The sequence below is a fragment of the Mesocricetus auratus genome, unplaced genomic scaffold (genome assembly GCF_017639785.1).
Source record: "Mesocricetus auratus isolate SY011 unplaced genomic scaffold, BCM_Maur_2.0 Super-Scaffold_100011, whole genome shotgun sequence".
NCBI classification, from domain to species: Eukaryota; Metazoa; Chordata; class Mammalia; order Rodentia; family Cricetidae; genus Mesocricetus; species Mesocricetus auratus.
Window position 1 is genome coordinate 59,298,467 of NW_024429195.1, and position 19,475 is coordinate 59,317,941.

Here is a 19,475-nt window from a genome sequence, read left to right on the forward strand (position 1 = left end):
AGTTTATCTATCTTTTTGTGATCTTCTATCTTCCTCTCAGTTTTTGAGGTAGAGGAAGGTTGATGTCCCTGAGTATTATTGGGCCTTACATACTTACTTCTATTGTTTTACTAATTTTTGACTTATGTATTTTTGTTAAATGTATATATATATACATATAATTTTATTGATTTTTGATAATCACAAGAGGTTCCTTTTGCTTACACACCACACACATACACACCACACACACACATAGACACACCACACACACACACACACATAGACACAGCACACACACACACACACACACACACACACATACACACCTATGTATGTGCATACAAAGATGCACCATTACTGTAACTTTTGCTTTCAGGCCCTTGTTAGTTATAGGGAGGTCATCTTGGGATTAACTTTTGTGTGTTGTTTTCTTTGTGAGTTGTGGTTCTTGTTGAATAAGTTTGGGTTATATCTTGAACTTTTTGAATATTACTTGAGACTCTGAATCTTGTTAAAAATCCTCTGGAGGACATGCATATGTGTATATATATGTATACAGTATTTCTACAAATAACACCCCTCTTTCCCCACTGCAATCAAACCATTCAGGCTCACAGCACTTCTCTGTGTGGTTTGCCGAGCATCAGTTCTGTTTTCACTCTTTGCTGTTTTAGGTCCTTTTTGTTCCCCACTGGATCTCCTTGCGTTTGGCCGGTGGTTTTGATTGAAGCCTTTGCTGGTTTTCTCTGTGTCTGCAATACAATTTCATGTTGGGGTGTGGGTGGAACATGGATTACTTCATACACTGCTTTGGAGGTTTCCCTCCTAGTTCTTCCTCTATGCTCCCCTGCCCCCATTCCCTTACATTCTGACTTACAGGGTACTGCCCTGGTCTTTAGCCTTAAAGGAAGGCAGTCTCTTGCTCTTGGGTAGTGCTCAGATAGTGGAAACACCTAGTGTGCATGGGTTCCTGGCCGGGCAGAGAGCAGGACTGAAGCCAGAGAGAAGCTGAAGCCCTCACGTTCCTCATCCTTTTGGATTCATTTTCCTGGGTCCATTGATTCAGGGATGTGATTTTTCTTAGATTTTAAATGTCTCTGTCACAGCTACAGCAGTAGCACAGCTTTGTGAAGGAAAAGGACCCCTGAGCAGGCCTGAGAGAACAAAGAGCGAGGGAGGAAAGGAGTCATTCCCTCTATTGCTTTGTTCCGTAGAAGTTCAGTTTCCAAATCGCCCAGGCAGGAATCATTTTGGTGTCTTCACCCAATATGTCCTTCTTGAACTTGGGACCACTGATGGGTCAAACAGGGACATACAGGAGTAAAGAAAAACCTAAATCTAGAAGTGATCTATATCATCAGTTATTCTGCACATTTTAGTTTCTATTCCTAAGTGATTTTTGAAGAACTTAAAAAGTAAATGCTTTTCTTTACTTTTTAAAGTTTCCAGATAGTTTCACTTTGGGGATTTTGCGATAAGATTAGTCATAAACCTTGGTATCAAGTATGGACAAGGCAACCCCGCAGGAGGAAAAGAGTCCCACAGGCAGGCAGAAGAGTCTGAGACACCCAACTCGGATTGTTAGGAGTTAAACAGAAACCCCAAGCTGAAGAATCACAGCATGCATGCAGAGGGCCTGCTGTAAACCCATACAGGGTCTGTGTTTGTTGCTTACATCTGTGAGCCCTGCTTAGTTGATTCTGTGGGCTGTGTTCTCCTGGTGTCTTTGACCCTGTGGCTCCTATGAGCCTTCCTCCCCCTCTGCCGTGGAGTTCTCTGAGCTCTGCCTCATGTCTGGCTGTGGGTCTGTGCATATGTATCCATAAGTTGCTGGAGGAAGTCTCTCTGATGATGACTGTGCTAGGCACTAATTCTAAGAGTATAGCGGAATATAATTAGGAATCATTTTACTGACTTCTTTTTGGTCAGTCTCTGGGCCATCCAGCTGCTGGATCCTGGCCATCTGGGTGGTATTGGGCATGGGCTGCCTCTCATAGTGTGAGCCTCAGGTTAGACCAGTCATTGGTTGGCTGCTCCAACAGGCTCTGAGTCACCATTGCCACAGAACATCTTGCAGGCAGGAAAGGTTGTGGGTCATAGATTTTGTGGTTGTGTTGTTTTCCCATCCCCACCACTGGGAGCCTAGCTTGATTACAGAACATGGCCAGTTGAGGCTCTGCATCCTCCATTACTAGGAGTTTTCACTAGGCTCATCCTCATATGTGCCCTGCTAGCTCAGTTGGTAGAGCATGAGACCTTATAATGACTTCATAATGAATGCATAAAGTTGAGTGGATAATCCAGCCCAGTTTGTTCAGTTATTTCCCTGTTGTTGGCTATTTCTTTTAAAGATTGCTGCTTTGGAATTGCAGAGGTGAAGATCTTTGTGTGTAAACATGCTCATGAGTTTTAGATTATTCTTGGGGCTGTTTGTATAGATGTGGGGTTACTATGCCACAAGACATGAATGCTTTTTAAGGGATCTGTTCCATAGTTGTAAATTGTGTAATACCATTGAATTAGCAACACACAATGCCATGGGCGATTGGGAAAAGGCCTAATTACTGCCTTACATCTTTTTACAGACCCAGGGTTCTGTCTTCTCTGGTGAACCCTGTGAACTCAGTCAAGATTCTGCTCATTATGTGAAATGCTCACATTCTGAACTTGGGCTTTGTGTACCTTATAAAGTCTGTGCTACCCCTCACCTTTCTCTGGAGTGAAGTTACTTATTGACCTTGTGTGGCAATGATGTATTCAGAAGTTGTACAGTATGAACCAGTCAATTGGCAAGCAACAATTATGACCATTTCTTGAACGAAAGCTGCAACTCTTTGCAGCGGTAAGAGTCAAGTTTTCTAATATGTCACAGAGACCTTTCACTCCCAGATTTATCCCTTTGTGGTCTTCTTACCTCTCTTGCCTCAGAAATTTCTGCCTTCCTCACATTCAACTGCTTTGCATACTCTTTCTTACTTTGCATTTTAGTTCTTATCACGCCTTCCCTTCTCCTTTCTCCATCCCTGCCACATAGTCCCCAGCACTTGGAAAGGTACAAACATGTGTGCGCTCGTAATTTCCATGGAGTCAGTCTTCCTTTGGAGTATTCGGACCCTGACCACACCTTTCCTGTACCAGTTCGCTCACCGCAGGGCTGCTTATCTTTGTTTCAGCTGCCTTCACAGGATCTGCTTTCATGGAGAGTCTGTCTTTTATAGAGTCTGAAATCCGTAAATGAGAATCATTTTAGTTTATATCCCAAAGACCCAACACAGTGTCTGGTGCATACTAGGAATTTAAGAAGTTTTGATTAATTGAATACCTCTCAAGTGTCCTTGATTCCGGTAATTCCTAATGCTCCCATGCCTTTAGGGAACTGCACGATGGTTCTGCAGTGTATCTGTTACTGGAGATGGTGGTCAGAGACGCATAAGAAGTTGTTTGAGCATGGCTACATCATGAACTGTACCTTGAACCCAGAGAGTTCAGATGCATAAAATGTGGGTGGCCCCTGGAAAATTTCTGCCCCTGGAATCTAATGACTGAGTATAACTCTTTTCATACTCTATTAACTTATATTCCATGCCATCAGTGTGGTACCTTCCCCTTTCTATTTGCTGTCTTTTTAAGTTCTATTTTTTGTGTCTGAAAACTTCAATATGTACAATTAAGATAGTAACTGGTCAGCTCAAGAAATCTGAGAATCATTTGGCTTTGCTCTTAGAGAGAAGGAACAGATTGAGAAGTATAAAATATGTAAGTGTCTATTTGAGAAAGGACATTTGAGGCAATAAAATTGTTGAGCTATAAAAATATTTCTTATGCTCTTTTCTCTCAAATACACTGGGGAGAAATATGGTACATCCAAATTCAGTTAAATATGTATTTTAGTGATTTCCGAGAAAGTATCCAGTTTAAGGGAAACAAACTATGGAATAAAATGCAGATATACTGATAAAGCAGAAAGAAAGCAAGGCAAAATGTCATCTATGATCAAACTATACGTTTCTAAATGTGTCTTTTCCTTTCATGTGGCATGAAAGTTATAAGTCAAATATGTTTTTACAGGTTTCCCCCTTTCTGGTCTTAACTCTCTTAACCATTCTAGAGTGCCAGTCCAAGACGAACACCTCCTTTCTCCTTGTTTCTACTAATAGTTGTGGAGATTTGGAATTCATTTTAGATGTTACAGATTCCTTAAGAGTGGATTCTAATCCAGGTCATGTTTTCTTTGAACTTCAAGTGACTGTATGGATTGGTGCATGTCTCTGGTGCAAACCAAGTAGACAGAAGGCTCTGGGTGCAATCTCCAGCATTTCCTCACTCCCTAAATGGTGGCTTTGCGTTTTGTATGTGCTAGGTTTTGGCTCATATTATTTAATGTAAGTTTTTACACAGCCCTGTGATGCTGAGAGCAGTAACTGGAGAACTGCATTCACACTTGGCAGTGAGATGTGCCATGGCAAGGGTGATAGGAATGCATTTCAAAGGTGCCTACAGTAACCCTGGTTGAGCAGCAATGACTGCAATGGTTCTCAAATTCCTAATACTGTGACCTTTGATGCAGATCCTCATGTGGTGGTGACCCCGACCATAAGGTTGTTTCCTTGCTACTTTGTAGCTGTGTAATTTTGTTATTGTTATGAATTGTAATGTAGATATCTGATATGCAAGATATGTGATAGGTGACCCACAGGTTGAGAACCTCTCATAGAAGCAATAGGAATTTCAGATGCTAATGACATTGAGGCACATATGTGAGGGTAGAGGAAAAAAGACTTCTGTGCTTTTGATGATATGGATATTTAGTTTTAGCTCTGGGTTTCTGAATAAGTTGTTAACTACTGTTTACGAAATCTGTACTTTCTGATTCTGGGAGTGCCATCTATAGCACCCTGAACCTCCAAATAATTATTCTTAGGATTTGGAATCATAGCCCACTGGGCACCTAGCTTTCTTCCCTTTCTCTGTATCAGAGGAATAGAATTGCCATCAGTATTTGGCAAGAGCAGTTGCTACAAGTACTATTCTAGGATTCATACTATGAAGGTGAGGTAGCATGCTGTCCAGCTAACTCTGGCTATTGACAAGTTGTTACTTAAATTACTCAGGGGCAGAGACGGGAACACTGGTCAGCAGTTTTCCAAAGAGGGGGAAAGTGTTGTCACTGGAGAAATGATAAGGCATGCTGTTTCCCCTCTTGGAACTGGTCCTAGTACTTGTGTACATTTTGTTCTCTCCTAGCTGGTGAATGGCACTTTCCAAGCCCTTGAGCAAATTGGGGTGAGTCTTTTGGATGCAGTCCCTTGGTTATTGCTGATTAACTGCAAATGTCATTTTGGCTGCACACTGTCCTGTGAACCATATTCACCCAACAGGACTCACATTGCAAGCATGAATCTTGGTTGTGCATATCACTTGCCAAATATATTTTTCAAATATATTTTTATACATTTAGATAATACAATCTGTTAATTTCTGGGGATAATTAGGGGTTCTTGAGACCCAGAATATCTGTTCCAATCTAGGCTCTATGTAACCTTGGTGAATTCTTCAACTTCTTTGTGGTTCGGTTTTCTCCCATGTCAGGTGGTGGCAAAATTATTTGCTCTAAGAATCAAACTGTTTACAAATGTTATGTGGCTTATGCTGGGGTACATGATGATAAACTCAGCTTAAGTTGAAAATATCATGAGATGAAAATGCATATCATATACATAACTAAGCAAGTGTGATAACTTAATGACACAGCATCACCTTGACAGAGATTGTCTAGGAACAGCCATGATTGTGACCCAGTGCAAAAGCTTGAAGTTATTTAAAACACTGGGACATATTTCTGCTTGTAGATGACAGTGCTGTGCCATAATGTCAAAAGGGCATGTCTGGGAGGAATCAGATGTTTCCTCTCATTTTCTGTAGGCTTGTTAGGGGCTTTCTATGTGTCTCAGCATGCTATGGGAGCATCTTTTTAAAAAAATCTTTCCAGGTTTATTTCTTTATTTCTTTTTTCTTTTTATTATGTATTTTTAAGTTTATATTTAGATTAGAAATAAGGTTGCTTCACAAGTCAGTTCCAGGTCCTTCTCTGTTTCCCTCCCCTCCTCCTGTACCCTCCCTCCAAACCCCCAATATCCCCTCATTTCCACAGGAAGGGTGAGCCCCTCCATGGGGTGTCCACAGTCTGTCATTTCATCCAGGGCAGGGCCCAGACCCTCCCCCAAGAGTTCAGGGTGAGAATACATCTCACATTGTTGGATGGGAGACCAAAGTCCATGTGTATACTCGGGATGAATACTGATCTACTGCCCAAGGCTCAATAGATTACCTAGGCCTCCTCACTGACACCCACATTCAGGGGGTCTTGATCTGTCCCATGTTGGATTCCCAGGCATCAGCCTGGGATTCAAGAGGCTATGGGAGCATCTTAATAAATATTGCTAACACATGAAAGGTCAAAACTCAAAATTGGGAATGCAGTTTCTTTTGAGTGCCTATTTCTTTCTCATTTATTGTAAAGGCCTATATCCCAGTATATATTAAGTTGGCATGGACCCTACCCAACCCCTTGTCTGCACAGGTGAGTTGGTCCTGTGGATGTAAGAGGAAGAGAGTAGCTGATGGCCTTCTCTTGTGTGCTATGTGATGGCATGGGTGAGGGAAACATGCCCTCCAACCCCTGGCGCCTTGCCAACTGCAGTAGGCAGAAAGCTGGCCTTAGGGGCGTGAGAATGGAAGCACTGGCCCTGCCCCTAATTACCTGCAGATGTTGGGAGAGAGGGCCCTGCACATCACTTTGGCAAAATAGTAGAGCTGCCTCTGGTGAGTGCAGTGAGCTAGATCTGTGGATGTGAGAACAGAAAAACTGGCCCATGGGTGAGCTAGGTAGGGCAGTACTGGAGAGCTTGCCTGGATGGTGACAATGAGAGAGAGCTGGTGGGCTGACCAACCCAACTATCACCCAGGCCCAGAACTATGAGTTGGCCCACTCTAACATCCACCACATCTATGAACTGCTGGGGTATGTATAGGGACCACACAAGCAGATCCAAAGATACAAGATTTCTATGACACAGGACAATAGGATATCCAAGAGGAATCTCAGTGAGGCCCAGTATCCATAGTGTAGGAGAAACCAGAAGCCTTGAACTACACCAATGACTCATTGCAATGAACACCTACAAGTAAAGATATATGGACTAAAGGGGAAAAGGAGTACTCACTTGCCCACACTACAGCTTCCAGGATGAGGCTTTGTTTGTTTTTGGTTTTACTTTTAAATGTTTTATTTTGTGGGGGAGGTCACGAGGGCAGAGAGTGGAATCGAGGAGATAGGGAGATGAGGGGAATCAGGTTGCATGATGTGAAATCCACAAAGAATCAAAACAATACTTAAAAAAGAAAAGGAAAAGTGCGCAAAAAATCAGAGATATCACTAAAGCACAATTCCCAATTATGTGGCATCAAAGCGAATGCCAGACACAAATCTGATTAGGGTCTGCATAGCCATTGAGGAGTGGTTGGCCAAGGGCCCCAGATATATAAATCAAAGAAAACCTGGCCAATAACAATTTCTGTTCTGTCTCCACCTATGCTTTTTTCAATCCTTATCCTAGGGAGAATTTTCCCCTGCTGAAATATTTCACTTGTCTGCAACAGTTAATAATCACACAAGTTAATTAAAATTACACCTGCTACTTTATAGTCTGGCGGTTGCATGTGGCAGCCCTTCTCACTCTTAACCATGTTTTATAAGTAAAACTATTTGGCAGAGTCTTTCTGGTTTTGTTTTTCTTTTCACTCTCCTCTATGGGATCTATTTGTTTACTTGATGTTACCAGGAGTGCCTTTTTCTCTTAGCCCGCACTTTCTTTAGTTTTGTGAACCAAGACTCTCCCTTTATTTATGTATCTGTTTTGTGATTCTTTTCTGTCTTTTTATTTCTCCCTGATTCATTTGTTACCAACTGGAGGATGATACCTTTTCACCAGTGAAATGAAAGAATTAATAGATTTAATTTAATTTCTATTTGGCCTTCACTTAGAGTTGGCATACCAGTAGTTGAGTACATCCAAGCCTCAAGGATAATCGTTGCCTTGCACATGTATGCAGCAGTATGCAGCAGCCAAAGCAACAATAAAGATAATCTTTTATTTTGTGCTTTATTTTTAATGCTTGGAATTAAACCCAGGGTCTTGGACATGCTAGGTTAAGACTTGAGCATTAAGCTACTCCTCCCCTCATTTGGTGATATTCTACTGTGAATTCCATCCCTATAAAAGTTCTTCGAAGTCTCTCACCTAGATCCTTTTCTTAGTGTTCTGATATATGTGGTTTCTAAATGTATGGTAAACTTTGAATGCCAGTCTGGCACATGATGTAAGTTGCCCGAACTAAAAAAAAAACTTTACATTATGTCTCATTTTGGTCTGTACTTAGGGATGCTTGAATATCAGCCTTTTGGTTGACTTTTATTTTGTAGGTGTGATACAGTCTTGTTCTTTATACATGAAATCCAGTTATTAAAATTTGTTTTCATATACTTTACCCTTAAATGTTAATATAATTCTTTTCTTTGTTGTGGACCTTGAGGCCCCAAATTTTGCATGTATTGTCTTCATCTGAACACACTCAGCTTGCTTTCTGTGGTGGTTTTCCTCCACAACCCCCTTTCTTAATTTTTTTCTCCTTTCATCCATGTTGCTGAATTGTAAGGCTATAAATAGGCTGTTAAGAATTCCTTTTCCTGTTCCATTGTTCTCAGTACTTACTAGATACCTACACTGTGTTATGCTCAGAGTGTTCTCAAATGTACAATGGGCTATTGCTTCTGAGGTGGAGATAGCTTTATTAAGGCATACTTTCTGTGCAACGGGCTAAGTGAAGGTAAGAAAGTTCTATATGTGTGCCTCTGTGGGGGCTCAGGATTAGTTTTGAATAGGCTAGAAGTCAAAGTAGGATTTAACTTGGGGAAGAGGTTGGACACAGGCTTAACAGGCAAAGAATAACTTTAGCTAACAAGGACAATTTCATTTGATTATGCAAAACTGCAGGTTGTCATCTTCCTAGGTGTATGTCAAAAGATCTCTAAGCCAACATAACCAAAGAGATATTGGCACACCCATATTTATTGCAAAACTATACATTATATTTAATAAATGGAACTAGTATAGATGTTCATCCATCAATTAATAGGTAAAGAAGATGTGGTACAGTGGAATTTTGTTTAAAGGAACATGAGATCAAGACATTTTCAGGAAAATAGAATTTGAGATCATTATGTTAAGAGAAATAAGCCAGACTGAGAAACATACTGCAACTATTTTTTCTCATATGTAGTTCAAGCTATGGAGATAGCACTGGAATCCTCATCCTGAAGGACTCAGGGAACAGCTAGATGGTGGAGGGTGTAAAAGAATAGTGCGGTGTGTGGATGAGCAAAAACAAAGTGTAGCGGTGTGTATATATGCAAATGCCACAATGAAACTCATTGCTTTGTGTGCTAAATAAAACTAGATGTAATGAAAAATTAAAAGAGTATGCATGCAATAGTACAAGATGTAGTCAATTTCCTGGCTTCATTCCTGAAAAAAAATCACAATTACAGCATTGCCCTGGAGAAAATGACACAATAATAACATAAAACCATGATATATGGGGAAAAGAATTTCAAAGATAAAACAAAAAGTTTGCCAGTGACGACTAAGGTGGAGAGGTGAAGAGTAGGAACCTAATAACCATGGCAACACAGGTACATGGTAAAAGATGAAGGATTGTGCCAGTACAGTGTTGAATGTGCAGCATTAACTTGCAAAAGATCTGAAGAGGGACTTGACTTCAGTCAGAGTCTAGCTTGGGGATTATTGTGAAGAGGTTGGGGTGATCTAAATTGAGTGAAGATTGTAACAGTAATTGCTAAGGATCTGACTCATAATGCAGAAGTCAACAAGGATGGTGGATGCTGAACTAGGTGCTTGTGTCTTTATATTTGGGGCTCTGATGTGGCTTAGTCCAGCGGCATGCCTTTGTGCATTTTTCTTTGTTCACCTGGGTGTTAATCAAAGATCAATTTGCATATGAACTAGTGGGATATCTGATAATGCTTAAGTTGTTTTCTAATGCAAGAATCAGATGGGACTATTTTATAATGCATATGCTACATATATGTGCTATAGCAGTACTGGCAGCATATTGAACTGTTTGAAGGTCATGCTGAAGGTGGAGGGGAGGAGTTGGAATGGCTCCAGGATAAGGATTCTATTCCTAACTCCAGGATGAAAAACATTCCTTTTCATTTTGAAAGGTCACTGCAATTTCTCTAAACCCATCTCCAGTCCATTTGACCATACTTGGTTCTTTGATAGCATCTGCATTCTGAACCTTTGCACCCCAGTGGAAATGTATGGGTTAGTTTCAGATACACTTTTCTACAGGAAAAGTGGCACTGTTTAAGTGGTGTCATAGGGAAGGCAGCATGGCCCCTTCCCCATTACAGGCTACAGACAGAAGTCCTAAATATAACAAAGTAAGAAGTACACACATACACCTGGGGTGGGAGTAGGGATATCCCTAAGTGAATTGTACTTAAGTATGAAACATGACATGGTCTGACTGCAAATCAGCTATTTGATTCTGTGTTTATAAAATGATAATAAATATGGAAATGGAGCAAGAGGAAAATCAAGCCCCATCTTTACAGAGATCATAGCCTTTGGGTTTTGTGAGTGGTACTTGGTGACAGGCATGGAAAAGGGATGGTATGGTGTCTTTCTACTAACCAACCACGTTTATTACAAAATATTTGACCTATAATAGGTACAGGTGGATAAAATGAGATACCAAGACCAGGGTCAATCTTGACAACTTACCAAGTCCTCTCAATGCATTATCTATTGCAGTACTGTAAGGTAGGCAGGGGAAGCTCTCCTTCTCATTCAGTAGGTGAGGAAATGGGTAATGTGAGAGGGTTAGTTCACTTGCTAGGCTACTGCTTCCACAGTCTGCTGATCATTTAGAGATATTTCAGTTCCCCTCATGATTTTTAGTAACTTAAAGTTTGGGTTCCTAGGGCCTCAAATCTTGTCCATAAATCTATCACTCAATTTTGTCAGGCTTTCAGATAGGATGGGGAGACAGGGAAGGGAAAAGAAGGAGGAAGTGGGAGAGAGAGAGAGAGAAAGAATGAGAGAAAGGGAGGGGGAGAGAAATTGGAGAAACAGAGGGAGATGGGAGAGGGAATCTACCTTTTGGCTTTTAACAGAGGATTCAACAATTGATTAAACCACAGCTGTATTGTGCCTAGAGGACACGTCTATTTTTTCTTGTCCTTGTGGACTGCAGGGATTGACTAGAGTATGATAATAGATTCCCATCTGGACATTCTCCGTCTCACTGAATGGTTTCTTCTCTAAGATAAAAGTGTCCTGCGCTAATGGGAGGTACTCAAATGCCTAAGGAATGACAAGTGGATGAATGTTGGTGATTTTTTTCTTTATTTCTCTTAGATCAATATCTTCTGCCATTATGCTTGCATTATATGGTATTCAAAACAAGATTTTTTTCAACCAGGTACACCTAGGTTTGATCCTAAATTTGGCTTTTCTTGATGACTGATTATTTTATCCACTTTCTTTTTTTTAATATAAAATGCATAGTTTGCAATGAGCACATACTACTTGGCACATTATGTATTTAGCATGTTTTTATTTAAAATTAGAGGATATTTGAAACTAGTGCAATATTCTGTTACTACCACCATCGTCTTGATCTCCATCATCATCACTACCATCCTCCATATCCATTTATACTTGACATACTTCACAGGGTGGTGTCAAACTCTGAAACTCTTAGAAGAGCTGCTGCTTATTTCTAAGTCAGGATGTAGCTGTCTCTACAGCTGTGAACTCAGCTTTGCATATTTGGGTACCAGTGGGCCTTGTTCATTTTGGGCTGAAGCTTTGAATAGCACCCAGACTTCCCCCTTACATCAGGTGTGTTGTAATAAATTTTTTGGTAAAACATAGGTCTGCTTTGTGACCGTGCAAATCAAACAAGATTATTTCTTGGTTGCTCCTGCAATCATGTTTTACCTTTTGTGTAAAATTAGTCTCAACTTCAAAAAGTGCTGGCACTGGGATTTCTTTAGTATGGGAGACTGTGCGTTGCAGAACGTGAAGTAAGATCACTGCCCCCATTCTCTGGATGTTAGATGCATTCTCTCTCCCACTTTGGATAGCCAAAGATACCTGCCAATTTGCCAAATGATCTGTGGCACACAAAATTATCCTGGTTGAGAACCACGGGTGTAGAGATTTTGCTTCTCTGCCTTCAACTACTAACCAACTTCCTAATTTTTTCCTTTCTCACGGCCATTCATTCCCGCAGTTCAATTTTTGTACTGAAAAGTTCCATTTTCTCAGGTTGAAGTAATTACTAAAGCACCCCAGGTCTATGTAAATGTTTAGCCTCAAAGCTGGTTTTGAAGTGCTCAGTGACTTGGAAGCATCAAGGACTAAGCCGATCTCCAGGAAGTCAAAGACTTGCTTTTGTTCTTCTTGGCCATGGTGAAGGAAGGATCGGGTTTTGTCAAAGTTATGAGGCAAATGACATTTGTCTTTATGATTACTTTTTTTTCATTGATTCCTCATGTGTCTGGATGTTCCCTTTCCAAAGCTTCCAAACCATCCCTCCTTTACTTTTTATAACAAAAACATGTCCCCATCCAGTCCTTACTTCTTAAGGAGTCCCATATGCATTAGATCTCAACTAATTCTTAGTTGGGTTATGCAATCAATTTAATGTATTTGAAACTGGAAATGCTTTATAGGATTGGCTGATATCTTCCTTTTAGCATTTGTATTTTGTTAAATTTTTGTAACTTGAAGGAATAAATTTCTTGGATTTTGCTGAAGTAAAATGAAGAATTTTCAGCAGATGGGAGAGATAGTTTTAGATGCAAGTCTTCCTTATACATCTTAAGCCATGTCTCCCAGACAACCACTTTATATAGTGACAAACAAAATACATTTCAAGACTTTTGAAATAGAGGTTGATTTGTGTTCCTGCCATCCATGCAGTTCCACAGTTGGATATAATAATCCTTCTAATCATACAAAATTTTGTTATTGGTTACTGATGTGATTTTCTTTTTCAGTATTAATGGCATGCTATTAGAAAAAGAAGTTGAACAAAGAGTAGTACATTGATATAAGCTGATAGGGGATGGAAACTCAGTTTCAAAACTGTGTGTATAAATTACATTTGAGGCTTTGTAGTAGATGCTGGGTAGTTCTGGTAATGGTAAACAGTTGATTTATTTTGAAGGTAGAAGTAATATTGTATGAGATAAAATAGTGTCAAAGTATTGACCATTATCAAGTAAAGCAAATGACTCGGGGAAGGGTTTGTGAATCCATAGGAGGACATTTGTAGCCCTTGGGTCTAATAAGAATTTGTAATGTATAATATAATTGTGAGTGTTCATGTGCTTGCTCTTTTCCAGGTCCAATATTCTAATACATCCTTAGGATACTTGTTTTATAATATTCTAAAGCTTCACAGTCTAAAAATGTCAATTAATCATATGAAAATATTTTGAGTGTATTTGAAACTGCTATAAGTCATAAGTCTGTGGATACAAACCATGCATAAGCATGGAGGCAGAAGACCTCTGCCAAAATCTTGTCTTCAGTGATTCTCATAATCTATAGCTGTCTCTTTATTCTCATGATTTTTCTTGTCTTCAGCAATTCTCATAATCTATAGCTGTCTCTTTATTCTCATGATTTTCGCTGTAAAAAGCTCCAGGGAGGGGAGTCACCCCCCTCTTCCAATTGCCATTCCAGCATTTGATTCCAAGTATTGATGCTTTCTTATCTTAACAATTTAGGGCTCTGTTTTCTCTTTCAGTGCCTCTAAGTTTTGTTTGGGACAATCTTTAGGAGCACATTGACAGAGACAATACAGATGTGATAAAAAGTCTTTTAATCAGACAAAGAATGTAACATTTGAATTATTCTTTAATGAGTGCTTTAAAAATTTTCTATAATACATAGGCATTTTGCAGTATGCTCACGTCACTAAAACAAAACCAAAGGGGAGCACACAATCAAACAAACATAACAGTAGCCATTTCCAAATTATAGCTTGCCTCTCTCAGTCTGCAAAAGCATGATGATTAGAATGAAGGCAGCACACAATACTACAGACCTACTGGTGTGGAATACAAATGGTGTGTGTGTGGACTCTTTGCTCTTCACACATTTCCAAGAGGGGTCGGCTGCAGAGGAGGCTACTGAGAGTGGATGATTAGAAGAGGTAGGCATCCTTTAACTTTTCCATTTGGAGGGATATCTCAGAACTTCCTTGAATTCATCTTCTCTTCCTATGCACAGATTCTTGGAACTTGGTAGCCCATATAAACTTTCCTAGAAGGTTGGCTCTAGTTTCAGGATGTGTTTAAGAAGCCTAGGAAATTCCTCTGGAGGCATTGCAATTCTTGCATCTTCTGTGGAGTATTACATTGAGGTTCTGTGGGTCTGTGTGGCTTCCATTTAATGGAGGGGCTTCTGACTGCACCTAATCTACCTATACGCTCCGTTTGCTTCTTGTTGAGCTATCATACCCAGCCTTCAGGCCTTATCCTAGCTGTAAAATGCTTAGGTGGAAATGAAATTTGTTTGCCATCTCTGTGATCTTGGCCACTTGTGTTTCCTGTCTCCGATTCTGTTTTCACATCTCTAACTTCAGAAGTACCCACAGTGAGAACAACATCGGACCTATCTAGGTCCCCTGAACGTGAGTATCAGCTAGGAGGCCTGGGAAGTCTATAGGGCCTTTGGCAGTGGAACCAGTATTTATCCCTAGTGCATGATTGGACTTTGGGAGCCCATTCCCTACAGAGGGATACTCTCTCAGTCTAGACACATGGGGGAGGGCCTGGGGTCTGCTCCAAATGACTTGACAGACTTTCATGATCCCTCATGGAAGGCTTCGCTCTCCCTGGGGAGTGAATGGGGGGTTGGTGGGGAGCATGGGAGGATGGGAGGGAAAAGGAACTGGGTAAAATAAGATTTTATTATATGTAAAATAAGATTTTTTCCAATTTAAATAAAATTTATAAGCAAAGAAGTACCCATAGTTAAAGTTTCCAAGTGGATTGCAGCATTAGTTGTATGTCTGTGTGCAGTGACTCTAGTTTCTTTATGAAATTAGAATTGTTTCTGTTGCTTGTAAAATGATTTTATTTTCACATTGAAATGGATAGTTTTTCCAACTGCTCTACTGCAAAGACCATGGTAGATTCCCCAATTTACCTATAGGATTGTAGAAAAAGAGAATTTATGTATAATCACTGCTTGAGGTGATACAGGCATGGGCCTTAATTCCTAACTGCCATTTATTACAACCTCCTTATTCTCACCAAAGTGTTAGAGAAAATACAACCAAGAGAAGAGATACAGTCTCAATTGGGAGATCCAGTGGGGTACTTAAAGCAGATAGTATTTCTGTATAGAACTGAAGATAAACATGAGAGATGTCTGCCAGGAAAAAATGCCAGTCCAGGAGCAAGACTACGTGTAAGCGACACCATCTGACTGAATTAGCCACCAACCACAGCGTTTTAATCATATCCCTGTCCCTTACAGCAACGAAAAAGGTGTGCACGCATCGCTTCTAGCATCAAAAAGGCAATTCAAATCTAAAGAACGTGCTGGAATTTTTCTTTTGCATTATATTGCATTGCATTATATATGTAAATTATGATTGCAGAACTTCTCTGATTATGGCAGTGCTGGGGGTAAGAAAAACCCAGCAGTGTTGTGAGATCCCAGGTGGAATATGCCTGTTGGCACCCATGGCCTTGATTTAGACAGCAAGAACACACTCAGGAAGAGATTATGAGCGTTGCTCCACCCAATCTGTCATTGCCTAGATGCATGTGGTTTTATAGCTTTTTTTTCAACTGAGTTTGTAACTCTGATTTAGAAAAAAAGGCAAATGTGATCACTTTTAGAAGGGAAAGATCAGTTTATTTCAGTTAGGGTAAAAATATCTTATTTACATTAAGTTTGGGTGTTTCCAGAATAGTGATTAAAAATGTTTAAAATTCTGAATTAGAAACATGGGAATTTCCTCTTGGGCTAAACACCCTTTAAGAAGTCACGATTACATAATTCACAATATTCAGCCTCCTTCACAGAACTATATACATCATAGATGTGAATTCTTACTTTTCTTCTCATTATTTGCATTCAAAATCCCAAATGTTTCAATCCTTAAAAAGAAGAGGTTTATTGGGCTCAATCTAACTGGCACCATTCCTGAGAAACACATCTTTTATATTCTGGTGTAATTTAGTTTTTCTTCTAACTAATTTGCACTACTCAAGAAAAATTAACCTCTGTGAAATGTCTACTTTCCCCAAACTACTTGATTATAAAAACCATGATCAGGATATATTGTATGAAGTTTTAGAAGTAATTTTAAAATTAAAAAGTGAAATAGGAATGCTTAAAGAGGAATGTAGCATGGCAAGTCTTCCTCGGTGTTCTGTAGTAGAAACATCTGGAACATGACTAATGTTTGGCAAGTATGATCTACGAGCTAAAGTTAACAGGAGTCAAAAATTATTTTATATGAAGATGAATAAGTGGTGGTTCTAAATAGAGTTTATAACTTCCCAAGTAATAGTTGAAAGGATATTAAGTGCTATGTATATATCATATTTTAAACAAAGAATTTATATTGAGAATGTAGAAAAAATCATAAGGGATGTCACACAAAGATTTCAAATTCTGTAAAGTAGCAAAAGCATAGTTAATGTCCATGCAGTTTTTCACTTGTGAATAAAGTGGTCAACATGTCCATGCTGTAATTATAGCATCCCTGTTTTCCTTATTATGAAAAGGTGTGGTATAGGAGTTTATCAGAAGCAAATCTGAGGCAGTTAGACATGATTGCCTTATTCTTCTTTAGGTTTATTTATGTGTGTCTGTATAGGTAGATTTGTAACTGGATTTACCAAAATGTGCATATAGAAGTCAAAGTACAACTTAGAGAATTGGTTCTCCTTCTATTATCTGGGTCCCTGGGGTAGAACTTTAGGTCATTAGGCATGGTGGCAGTAGTCGCAGACACAGAACATACATCTTTTTACCTCAGGGGCACGACTCCCACCCATGAGGTTTTTCAAGACAGAGTTTCTCTGTGTAGCTTTGGAGCCTTGTTAAAGGAAGCTTTTTCCTTGAGAGAAGCCTTTCCACCAGCCTGGTTCTAGAGCTGCATCAGTCCCAAATAAACACACAGGAGGCTATATTAATTATGAAGCTGTTGGTCTTGCTTGTTTCTTACTGGCTAGCTCTGACTTAAGTAATTACCCCATAATTGTTAATCTAAGTATGTCTCTTACCGGAGAATAGTTCCGGGCTTCCTACCCCATGGTGGTTACATGTTGACTTCCTGTGTTTCTCCTTCCCAGAATCCTCCTGGACTCCTAGTCCCACCTATCTAGATTCCTATTGGCTCAACAGTACTTTATTGACAAATGTACAGGACTTCCCCCATCATCTCCTCTTTTCTGTTTAAACAAAAAGAAAGGTCTTAACTTTAATATAGTCTGTTATATATAACAGAACAGTTATCAAGTAAGAATACAGTTACAATATTTTGTCTATCAACATTTAGCAAGATTTAAAGAAAATATCATCTATCTCATTCTTGTGAGTCCAAAGTCCTATATGTAGCTTATCTTTTATCATAACTAAGGAAAACTATAACTATCTGTCTTCAACTCCATCAAAGACCACAGAAGAATAATATATAAACACTAGGATTGACAGAGACATCTTGCTACCTGAACAGTCACCCAAAGTTCCTCTGTAACGTTGGGGCATCCATCTTCAGCCCATAGGCCACAATGTGTCCAGAAGACTTCTCAGCAAAGCAGGAAATTTCAAACTGTCCATCTGCATCAGCAGTCTGTCAGTCATTTTTCTGTGTCCTGCAGAAAGTCTCATAGACTCTTCCATGAAGCAGGAACCCTGTAAGACTGAGTTCAGCAGTCACTTTTCTGTGGGTCCAGATTATACAACAACAGTCAAGCAGTACAGGCAAGAGCAGTTTCTTGCCCAAATGGCTAACCTTGCCATGTTGAAAGCAAACTCCATAACAAGTTTCTTTGATGCCCATCTTCCTCTCAGACGTAATTGGTGCTGCCAGGAGCAGACATTTCTCATTGTCAAGAAAAACCCTAAACCATTTTAAATGCCATTTTCTAAAGGTCTTTGAGAGGTTTGAAGACTTTATCTATCTGTCTCAAATACATCTCTATATATCTAGAAAACCTAACTTACCTAACTATAAATCCTATTATCAATAACTATCTATAGTCTATATTCAATTATGCATTACGTTTTTTTTTATTCTCCAGATTTATTTTGGTAAAAAAATCACATATAACCTTTCAAAAATTACATTAATGTTTAACATGAATTCAAATAACTTTCTTTTTTTCCAGTTTAAATTTAGATAAGAAACGAGGTTGCTTCACAAGTCAGTTCCAGGTCCCGCTCCCATTCCCTCCCCTCCTCCCGTGCCCTACCCCCAACCCCCCCCCGTTATCCCCTCATTCCCCCAGGGAGGGTGAGGCCCTCCATGGGGGTGTCCATAGTCTGTCATTTCATATAGGGCAGGGCCTAGACCCTTCCCCAAGAGTTCAGGGTGAGAGTGCACCTCACATTATTCTATGGGAGTCCAAAGTCCGTGTGTATACTTGGTATGGGTACTGATCTGCTGCCCAAGGCTCAAAAGGTTCCCTAGGCCTCCTCACTGACACCCAAATTCAGGGGGTACTGATCAGTCCCATGCTTCTCGGCCTTTTGGCTAAGATCAAGTGTAGTATCTGTTCTTATCAGTTTAATATGCATTACGTTTTAAAAGATCAGTATAAGCACAATACTTAATCAAGAGGAGAAATATAAGCATCATAAAATTGACCTTGAATTTGTATCAATAAATGAAAAACAATACCCATACCATAATTCCCTTTTTTACCATTAAAAAAGAGATTGGCTGTGATCATTAACCAATTATAAACAATGCCATTTAAATGAAAACAAAGATTTATAAACAAGATGGGAATTGGGACGTCGCTCATTCCAAACTGCTTCCTGCTGGAAGGGGGTGCTGTTCATACCATGGGGATCATGACAAAACTCAGAAACCTATATAAGTCCATATTTTCGGGGTCTGTAAAGCTGCATCATCTTAGCTGTTTCAGTTGTTGGAACACCTGGTCCACTGCTTCCGGGGGTCTTGGTTCGTCAAACCACAGAAGCCTGGAAGGAATCCTCAGCTTTTCATTTTCTGTAGAAACATAAGTAAAGTCTCCTTTCCCAAGTAACATATCATTATACTTAAATTTTGAAGTTAAGGCATTTTTAAAAGATAGAAGTTGGATTAATTTAGCAGCATTTATAATCAAGTGTACTTCA

At 39.7% G+C, this 19,475-nt stretch overlaps 1 protein-coding gene and 1 pseudogene across 1 annotated transcript in view; both read left to right on the forward strand.

Annotated features, from left to right (window-relative positions):
* The window catches only part of Nav3 (neuron navigator 3), a 698,200-nt gene that overhangs the window by 38,041 nt on the left and 640,684 nt on the right, over positions 1–19,475 (forward strand). The window lies entirely within an intron of this gene.
* Positions 18,845–18,945, forward strand: LOC121143405 (annotated as a pseudogene).